Source organism: Urocitellus parryii, chromosome 13 (genome assembly GCF_045843805.1).
Source record: "Urocitellus parryii isolate mUroPar1 chromosome 13, mUroPar1.hap1, whole genome shotgun sequence".
Classification (NCBI taxonomy): domain Eukaryota; kingdom Metazoa; phylum Chordata; class Mammalia; order Rodentia; family Sciuridae; genus Urocitellus; species Urocitellus parryii.
In genome coordinates, this window is record NC_135543.1 from 68,165,927 (window position 1) to 68,176,654 (window position 10,728).

Consider the following 10,728-nt stretch of genomic DNA (forward strand, 5'->3'; position numbering starts at 1 on the left):
CACCCAGAGGCCACCCACCAGCCCTACTGTCCGTAGAGCTTCCTTTTCTTCTTCGGTTTGCCTGGTGCCTTGCACTTCCTCTTCTGAGACTGTGAGGTTTGAACCTGCTCCAGATGCAGGTCTTTCCCTCCAGTGACCTCCAGGGGAGGCCTGGGGTGAGGCATCATTTCCACGTTGCGGGAGCGTCCAGTGAGAGCGCTCTTCTTGGACATGGCAGCTGGAGGAGGGTGGGGGATGAGGCTGCCTGTCTGGGCAGGTGGGGCCTGGGGTGCTTGGTCTCCTGTGCAGAGGGGTTCCATGCGAGGGCCCTGGCTCTGGCACAGAGCCCAGGGCACCAGACAGTGCTGGGAGACCAGGAGGAAGTCCAGGCATTGGAGGTCATCGTCCACACTGCAGCCATTGGCTGTCCCATGTGGCCCCCCAGAGAAAGTGTCTCTCCTGGGACCCATTATGCCTTTGTTCCCCAGGTTTATTGAGGGTATCTGTGGTTCTGGGGAGGATGGTTAGACCCAATTGCCCCCAACCAGGAAGATCCGTGACAGCTCAGGAGGATAGCAGTGTCCTGTGGACCCAGGAGTTCTGGGTCTGTGTTCCTGCACCTCTTCACGTCCTTGGAAGCCACCTCTGGGGGCCAGTTCTGCGTGCAGAACCCTTGGTCAGTGCAGTGTTTACGTATCTCTGCACATTGGTTGGCAGCTGCTTCAGAAGCTCTTGAGTCCAGTTGGGACGTAACATGACCTTGGAGCACCTGCAGAGGTGCTTCTCCACCAGTGCAGGAGGGGATGGGCACTGGCTAAATTTATGCATGACAAGGGCCATAGGGACCAGGGACAATCATATTTCCATGGGAGATGGGAAGTGGAGCTGTCACCCATCTTGCTCTCAGAGAGACAAACTGAGGCTCTACTGGCCACCCTGCTGGCTTCCTTTCAGCTTGATACCCTGAGCCTGACCATGACTCTTCTGTCTCCTTCATCCCCCACCCGACATGGACTATCCTGGAAAAGTCACACTCAAGGAGCCATGAATCACAGGCAGGAGAGGGACAGACAAAGTCCTGTGGGCCGTGTGACTAGGGTCTGTACCTTCTTCATCCACGTGCTATCCCTTGCTCCCCTGTTCACTGGCAGCCACTACCTTTTCTGTCTACTTGTCTCCTGGTCTCCCAGGTAATCCTCTCTCCCTTATCCACTTGATGTCCATCCCAAAGCCCCAGTAAACCTGGTGTCACCAGCTCCATGGTTCTACCTGGTTCCCCTTTCTCCTTGTCTACCTTTTGTGGCTTCCCAACCCCTGGTGCTCCTGCTGTCCCTGTAATTGTCTATCGGGTGCCCCTGCCTCCCTTGGATAATTGGTGTACCTCCTGCCCCTGGTCTCCTGGGAGACACTCCTTCCCTTGTTTACCTGTTCAGAGGGGAGTCCTTCCTGCTGCTCCAGCTCTGTTGTTAGGTCAAAGAAATTTATATATGGTTCAGAGGAAAGTAATTCTTTCAGGAAGTGGGGTAAATTGCAGTCTCTAGCTGGGAGGAGAATGAAGAGAGTATGAATGACCTTGGAAGGAAATAGCCCCAATATAGGAAGACTTCTAGGAGAACAGGAGGCAATAACAACCCCATCCATATATGGGGTTGTTAAATCTCGACCACCAGCTACAAACATGTTTGGAAACACACACACATAATCCCATAAAAAAACACTGCTGAGAATCTCAGCTATGAAGCTCCATTCTACAGGCCCTAAAACCTTGTAGACACCAAGATTGTAGGCCCAGCTCACCTTGTTGACAAAGTCCTCATCAACGTAGCTCAGGAGACTTGGATCTGGGTATAAATCCTCTCTTGGCTGTTGCTCCAGTCCTTCCTCTCTCAACTTTGCAGCAAGCTCTTGTGTGGACAAGTGGGAGGGCTCCCATGTGGCAACGTTGGTAGGCCTGAATACCTCATCCGTGATGTCCATGTACTCTTGGATGGCTTCAGGTGGGAATCTCCTCAGATACTTTGATCTTAAACACCTTTTTCTCTGGTTCCTTGTGTTTTACTGCTAATGAGCGGGCATGCTATGCCTGACGAGTGGTCTGAGTATGCACACTAGGAGAGGGAGGACCAGCTGGATCATGGATGGGTGATCCAACCTCATCCCAAACACTTGGTAGAAGGCAGGGAACCTAACCTGGTCTGCCATGCACCAGGACAATCTGACCTGAGGACCCAGGGAGATGAAAACACACAGGCGGGACACATAGGACAGTCCTGAGAGAGGACATTTGGAGCCAACAATATTCCATGGTCTGGGCCCAACCAAGTCCCAGCAAGATGGTGTGTCGGTTCTTTGGAAAGGAAAGAAGAGAAAGGAGCTACATACTTGGCCCAGTCAATATGCAGTTCAAAACGAGGGGTGGCAGGAACTTCAGGTGCTAGGAGGCTATTCTGTTTGCAAGACCAAATCCCCCATACTGAAGGAAAAGTTCTTACTCGGGACAACAGACTGCCTTGGACCTAGTCACCCTTTGGTGACTTTGGACACTATCATGAGTTTCTGCGGGAATGTGGGAACCCCACCTGGCTGTTGAACAGCCTTGGGAATCTGAGGCCTTGGAATATCCATCCACAGAGGTACAGGAGGTTGGCACTGGAAGACCCCTGACAGTTGCATCCTTGGATCCTCCATTTCCTCTGCAGCCTCAAACTCCATGTACCTGGTTGGAGTTTGGGAAAAGGAGGAACAGGCTGAGCTGAAAAGCAGGTCAGCCGTACCAGGCAGGTGCTAGTCCCATACCAGGCAGGAGCTGGGGGCAGGGATGTGGAGCTGTGTCCTGGAGTGGGCTGGGCCAGTCCCAGGAAGGAGCGTCTACACAGGAAGAACCACATCAACTCCATCAGCTACCACCTGAAAGGAATCAGATCTGAGAGACCCAGGCAGGGCCCCTAGCTGGCCCTGCTTCTAGGTCTCTCCGGTTTCTGCCAGGAACCACACGGATCCGGTAAGTTCCAGAAACTCATCAGGGATGTGATTTATATCAGGGAGCACCAGGGATCCTGGCCCAATTCAGGGATACTGAGTCTGGGACATAAGCCCTGGAAGGATCACCTGGGAGGCCAAGGGACAGGAGAGGTCATGAGAAAATGGAAGCTAAACTGAGAACATTGGGTTGCTTCCAATGAGGGCTGTTCTTTTCCTTCTTTTCACTTGTTGCAATGGCAGGGATTTCATAGAACAAAGGCAGTAAGACCAGAGGCAGGTCCTGGGGGCATCTGAGGTGCTGGATGTCCCTGACCATGCACTCCCCACTGCCATCTTCTCTGGAACATGAGGTTGAAGTAGTGGCCATGTTCATGACCTTTTGTAGTCCTCACTCTGTAAAGAGGTGCCAGTTCCCAGGCAGGTGGCCTGAGTGATCAATCCAGTGCAACTTTTCCCCTTTGCAGAGCCAAGAAGGCAGAAGGAGACCTTGTGACTGGGCTGGTTACTCCTCCCCACCCTGACCCTGAACCTCCATTGCTGCAGAGAGAAATCCCAGCCTTCCAGCTAGAGGGAGCTGTTATTTGGAGAGAGAGATGGCTTGGATCTAACACATAGGAAGGTGACAGGCCCTATCAGACACTGCTATGCAACCAAGATACCCACCACTCGGGTCTGGGCTCTGAAACCTGACTCACTTTTCTGCAGTCTCATAGAAGACCATCCGGTCAAAGTTGCTGGTGTGCTGCCATTCCTGCAAACCCTTCCACAGGCCCTCCTCCATGGTCATGGTGGACTTCCATTGAGACAGGGACCAAAGCACTGGGCTGGAATTCATCAGGATCAGTCAGTGTCCACAATGTCGCCCTCCATTCTCAGCCTAACTGGCCCAACATGTCCTCCTACCTTTCTTACATCTGCTCCATCATATTCAAGTATGGTACTGGGGCTCTGGGATACTATACCCCATATCAAACATTAACACCAAGGGATGTGTTGGCCTGTAGGATTTCACTTGGATTCCTTGATGGTATGGTGTGTTATGTGCTGGATTTGATTTTTAAGAATTTAATTTTTATTACTTTTTTATGTGATGCCAAGGATCAATCCCAGTGCCTTACTGGTGCTAAGCAAGCAATCTACAACTGAGCAACAATCCCAGCCTGTACTGAATGTTTTATCCTCCAAAATTCACCTGTTGAAATCCTAACCCCCAATGTGATGGTATCTGGAGATGAACTTTAGTGTTTAGGATGTTTGATGAGATAGTGAGGATAGGGCTTCATGAAGGCATCAGTGGTCACCCAGGAGAAGGAAGAGACACTGATGTGATGTCAGTCGTGTGAGGACACTCAAATCTGTCATCTTCTTTAGCAAGGAGAGAGCCCACGTGGGAATCTGGATCAGGCACCCTTCATCTGCATCTCCCAACTCCAGAACTCTGAGAAGGGAAGGTCTGGAGTCCTATTTACCTAGTCTATAGCATTCGGTATGGCAGCCCACGGTAACTGAGACAGTGCACAGAATGGCCTGGGAGCACAGTCACACATTGGGGCAATGATGAACATCCACATTCAGAATTCAAAGAGAGTAACTTCCTCAGGAGTGCCCCATGACCACAGTGTCCTTATCAAGAGTCCAGGACAACATGTGTGGGTATCTGTAGAGCTCTGTCTTGGAGCAGCAACCCTAGCCCCACTTCTGGTTGTGATTTCCTCATGCCAACCACAATCAGGTGTAGGGTAGAAGGTGAAATGACTGGGGGAGGGACCATCATATGGAGCGAGACAGCCAACTCCAAATTGTGGCTCACATTACCCCAGAAACCTACTATAGCTTCAGTCTGCCACATGATGATCAAGACCATTGGAAACAAAGATTTCCATCACCCACAGGGCTGTGATGGGCACTGACTTAGGGCACATTTCCTCCCCTGGAGTGAGATCAATGATGCTGGGAATGTGGGTCTCTCAGCTTGTTTCCCACCCTCAGGACCTTCCTTCCAGTTCCCCTACATCCCAGCCTCCTTTTCTGTCCCTGTCAGAGCTCAAGGAGGAGTTCTGGGTCCCTGGGAAGAACACTCACATGAGTGGAGTCTTAGGAAGGTGCTGGTGGACCAGGATCTTGAAGCACTGCCAGTGCCTGAAGTTTCTGTAGATGCTCTGAGGTCCACTGGAGTCATCTGGTGGCACCACAGCTGGTTTACCCTCCCCGTACACTCCCTGTGGCCATTGGTGGGCTTCATTGGGAAGACAGTGGGGGTCAGGTGGGCAAATGGTGGTGTTGCTGGAGTGTGAAGGTCAAAGTCCATCAGCTCCCATAGTTCTGGGTCCCCCCACTGGCTGAGGCAGGCACAGTGGTCCCCCAGGCAGAAGCTGCTGTGAGGAATGGAGCAGGATGATCCACACCACCTCAGAGGGCCGCTGGGGCCCTCCTCTTGAGGTGCCTGAGTGAGGGCAACCTTCTGAATGTGGCTCTCCTAGCCTCCATCTGGCCCATGTTGACCAAAGTTGAATAGCCCAGGCACACACACAGCAGGGACACCAGCTCCTGCAGCCATGGATATTTCAGGGTAAGCACACTGCACCAGTGGGTTCCCCTGGGAGATTGGTGCAGTCACAGGAGGCAACATGGGCAGCACCCAGATGGCTGGTGTGTTGGCACAGGAGCAGAGGGAAGACAGGGCAGGTCTCTGAGGGGAGACATAGGGGAGCCAGGTTCTGCCTGGTCTCAGCACTCGAGATACTGTGGAAGCAAAGTAAGGGCAAGTGGCTGTAGCAGTGAGGCCCCCAGCCTTTGTCACTGGGCATCTGAGGAGGAATGGCAACAGCTCAGGCTCTCGTGGGCAGGAAATCTTGTGGTTTGCAACTTTCTCTGAGTGAAATTTAGGCTTCCAATTGAAAGTTACTCACCTACTAAACTATTTTTCTTCACTGTGACATTCAACTCCCACGTTGTATAGCTTTGCCCCAGGTATGCACCTCTCTCCCTCTCTCATCCCAGTATCCACCTTTTGCCTTCTACCTACACAGAAAGAAATCTTGTTCCCAATACTCAAAGACTCCCTGAACATGGTCCATAGTGACAGCTCAGCTTTCCCTGACTAGAGGCCCCTTGGCATCCTTTGCTGACAACGGGTCAGTGTCCAAGGCATCTCGCTGGAAACTGACTCTGCTGAGTGGCACCATGCCTCTCAGCATTCTCACCTAGAGGAAGGAGACCTCCCTTCTCCAAAAAAGTTCCAGGCACTCCAAGGCCTATGTGGAGGTGACAAGTTCATAATTTATGGGTCCATAAATCACCCCATCAGCCTTCCTTTTGCTGATTCTCCTTGGAAAACCCTCTGTTTCTTTCCTGGCCTTGCACAACTAAACAAAAGCACCTGAGTGAAATGTCTCCCCAGCTAGAGCCTGAGGAAGCCTGAAGGTCACCAGGAGCACATCCTGCCCAGAGCACTTCTAACCACAAGCACCAGTGGGGACCAGATTCTGGCATCTCAGTGTATCTGTAAACAGGGTTTTCCCAAGAGAATTCTTGACATGACCACAACTAGATGAGCACTTGAACATTTTGGCTGGAGGTGCAAAAGCCATGGTCACAGAACTTTTCTCAACTTGAAATGAATCAAGGCAGTGGACCTAAACTGTAGGAGTGACATTGTACTTGTCCCACCACCCAGCTGCATGAGAAATGACAGTTTTAGTTAAGAATGTTCAACATAAAGTAGAAAGAATGTTAATCATTCTTAAATCTTGAACCACGGGAGATGCAGTGCTGAAACTGAACACCCAAGGGCCACACTTGCACATATCAAATAAATGGTGGGAAGAGTTGATAGGCACAGAGATGGTTCAAAAGTGTTGGGAAAACATACGGGGGGAATGGGGTTGATAGCTAAAAGGGAAGGGATTTCTTTTTGAGCTGATAGAAGTACTCTATTTTTTGTGTAGTCATGAAGGAAATGTTTATTGCCGATATGGTGGCAAAGTCTATGAAAACTAGAATTCTAATATTTGATGGGTGATGTGAGTTATGTGAATGTCTTCCTAAAGTTATTTTGTAATGATCTGCAGCAAAATAGTGAGATGTTACCGGACAATGCCTCAGATGGTTGGCCAGGGTGCCACAGACTGGCCAAGACCCCAGGAACTGTCCGGGCCAATGCACAGAGATCAGGAGGAGGTTTATAAACTGAGTTTCTATGAGAGTGCATCTAAAAAAGGGGGCCCACAGGAGCCCAGTCCCTGTGGTCACTGTCAGGAAGCACAGCTTTTCATTAATGGAGGGAGTGCGTCTTGGTGGTGTCAGTTGACGACTCCATAGTGTGCTGTGACTTCTTCCACTAAAGTCAGGGCTGGTCCTCTCATCAGGCCACCTACTCAGGAAGACGGTGGCCATGCTGGAGTTTTGTCCATCCTCAGTGACCAGCATCATTCAGGGGAGGAGACAGAAGCTGTCTAAACACATACTGTTTCCAGAATTACGTCTGGAAACCTGATTAACGGTACAGAGGCCTGAAGCCTCCAAAGCAGTTCTCCATCCAAATGAGACAGGAGGGCTCAAAGTTGTCAAGAATACTTGAGAAGACATTGTGTCCCTGTCTGTGAAAGCCATGGAACCTGTGTCCTATGAAGAACCATGGTGTTTGATTACACGCGACAGACCACAAAGTACATCACATCTGATCCCTTTTGTGCATGTCAGAACTCACCCCAGCTCTTATCTCATCAGGGGCACTAAACTTGGGCCTCCTTGTAATTAAACCATTCTCCTTTGCAAACTTCCCAGTTTTGTAAACGGGCAAACCATGTTGTGTACCTCAGTTTCTTTTTCTCATTGGTTTGTATGACTTGATTACATTTGGGACGGCCACAAGGAACACAGGTCAGGCTGTGGTCAGGGCAGGGATGACACCAGGGAGGGTCAGAGCTATGTCAGTGGTGGTTCTGCCGTGGGATGCAGTCAGAGCCTCCAGGCTGCTGGGTCCCCAGGGAGTTCATGGTCAGGACTGTAGAGGGGGTGGGAGGGTGGGAGGAAGGCCATGATCTCTCCTCAGGCCACCTACACAGGAAGACCATGGCCATGCTGGGGATCAGTCCAAGCACACTGTCCATCATCATTCAGGAGAGGAGAAAGAAGCTGTCTAAGAAAAAGACAAAACAACTGTTTCCAGGCTTATTACTAGAAACCTGGTTAATGGCACAGGGGACTGAAGGCTCCAAAGTGACTCTCCTTCCAAAGGAGAAAGGAGGCACCAAAGATATCAAGAGGCATGTTATACAAAATCATGGCTGTCTGTGATGGCCATGGCTGCCACAAATGCCTCATGGTCACTCGGAGCCTTTTGCATCCATAGCAGGTCCTCCCCAGATGACTCCGCCCTTTGGGGCCCTTAAGTGGTCCCAAGCCTCTAGAGCAAGGAGTCCCTCGCCTAACCATGCTTATGCATGGCTATCTGCAAGGACACTGCATGCTTGAGCCCATCTTTTTAATTCAAATAAATTTGCTTCCCCGTCTCCTTATGCCAACAGTGGCTGTGCATCCCTTCATGATCTGTACCTCTTCCCATTCTGCTGCAGCATGAGTCCTAATGAAGGCTCTTAGGGATGGGTAGAGTTTGTATATTCAGACTCTCATCTCAACTGGAGCAGGTCAAGTTGGTTGCACTGAAAACTGGCAAACTGGGCAGGTCAACCTTAGGGTGGCCAGCACAGAGAGTGACCCAGAGCAGTGGCGAGCTACAGGAGCTGCTAGGTCTGTCAGATGAGTTCCAGGGCACTGTTGCAAGTGGCTGGCTACTGCCCCCAGGAAAGCAACAGGAGAACTGCTGCCACTGGAGCTGGGGGTTGCTGACATTCAGTGACAGGGGACTAACACTACGGTCTGAGAGCCACATGTCAGTCCTCAGATCCCAGAGCTCCAACAGCAAGGGAGATGTGCTTTGCCTCTTTGTGATTCCTCTTCATGTCTGGCCCTCAGATAATTGGTAAGAGAGATGTTTTAAAGGCACAGATCATGAAGGGATGCCCAGAGAAGATTCCCTAAACCAAGAGAGGCCTTTTCAATGGTGCGATGATTAGGGTTTTCTCCTAGGATAAGAGGAAGAACCAGTCTAAATCTGCAAACAAGACCCAATGGATGGACGCTTGTGCTCCCTTGTTCCTGGCAACCTCAGTTATCTCCTCTACTTCTCACTGCATGGACGTGCACAGAAAATATGGCACAGGCAGCAGCCACAGAAGATGTTTCCTACCAAACTGCCTTTATTATAACTGACAGTCCACCAGGGTACAGCTTCCCACCAAGGCTTGAACATGGTGACCCTCCCCTCTAGTACCCTCCCTTCTGCCCCCCACCTCCCCTCTTTCTACATTCCCTGTACCCTCCCACCCTCTACATTTTCCTGCGAACCCGCAGGAACTGCCCTGTGTGGGGAAGAAGGTCTTCACAAGCTGAAGACCTTTGGCCCTTCTGGTGTAGAATGAAGCAAAGATGAGATCTTGCCTGAGGGGCAGCCACCCCAGAGGCCACCGGCCAACACAACTGTCCTCAGGGCCTCTTCTTCTGGTTGCCAGATGACACACACTTTCTCTTCTGAGGCTGTGAGGTTCCACCTAGCTCCAGGTCCATACCTTGCCCTCCGATGACCTGGAGGGGAGGCCCAGTGCAGGGCATCTTTTCCACATTGCATGAGCGTCCAGTGAGAGCACTCTTCATGGTCCTGGCACCTGGAGGAGGGTGGGAGCTGAGGCGTCCCCTCTTGGGAGGTGGGGCCTGGAGTGCTTGGTCTCCTGAGCACATGGTTTCTATTGGAGGGGCCTGGCTCTGGGACAGTCCCCAGGGCAGCAGGCGGTGCTGGGAGATAAGGAGGAAATCCAGGCTTTGGAGGTCATCGTCCACACTGCAGCCATTGGCTGTCTTATGTGGCCCCCCAGCAGAAGTGGCTTTTCTGGAACCCACTACACCTTTGTTCCCCAGGTTTAAGGAGGAGGATCTGCAGTTCTGGGGGGGGTGGTTGGAGTGGATGGTCCCCAACGAGGATGACCCGCGACGGCCTTGGACGACAGCAGTGTCCTTCGATCCCAGCAACTGAGGCTCCATGGCCCTGCTCCTCTTCATGACCTGGGAAGCCACCTCTGGGGAACAGTCCTCCATGCTGGCCCCTTGATCAGTGGGATGCTTCCGCTTCTCTGCACCTTGGTTGGCAGGTGCCTGGGAAGCTCTTGAGTCCTGTTGGGACATACCATGACCTTGAGGCCCCTGCAGAGCTGCTTTTTCACAAGCTGAAGGGGAATATGGGCACTGGCCAACTCTTCTACATGCATGACATGGGCCACAGGGACTGGGACAATCATTTCTATGGGAGGTGGCAAGTGGAGGGACAGACTGAGTCTCTGCTGGCCACCCTCCTGGGCTTCCTTTCTTCTTGATGCCCTGTACCCATCCATGACTCTCCTGTCTCCTTCCTTTCCCTTCTACATCCTATGTCCTGTGAAGTCACTCAAGGAAACATGTATCATAGGTAGGATAGGGACAGATGACGTCCTGTGGGCCACATGACTAGGGTCCTGTGCCATCCTCATCTACTTCCTATCCCTTGTCCACCTGTGGCCACTCCCTTTCTTGTCTAGTTGTGTCCCTTTGTCTCCTAGCTGGCCAGTATTGCTGTCTGCCTTATCCACGTGGTGTCTTTCTCCACATCCCATAACCCTGGTTTGTCTACCTCCATAGTTCCATGTGGTGCCCCTTTCTCTTCTCTATCTTTTCTTT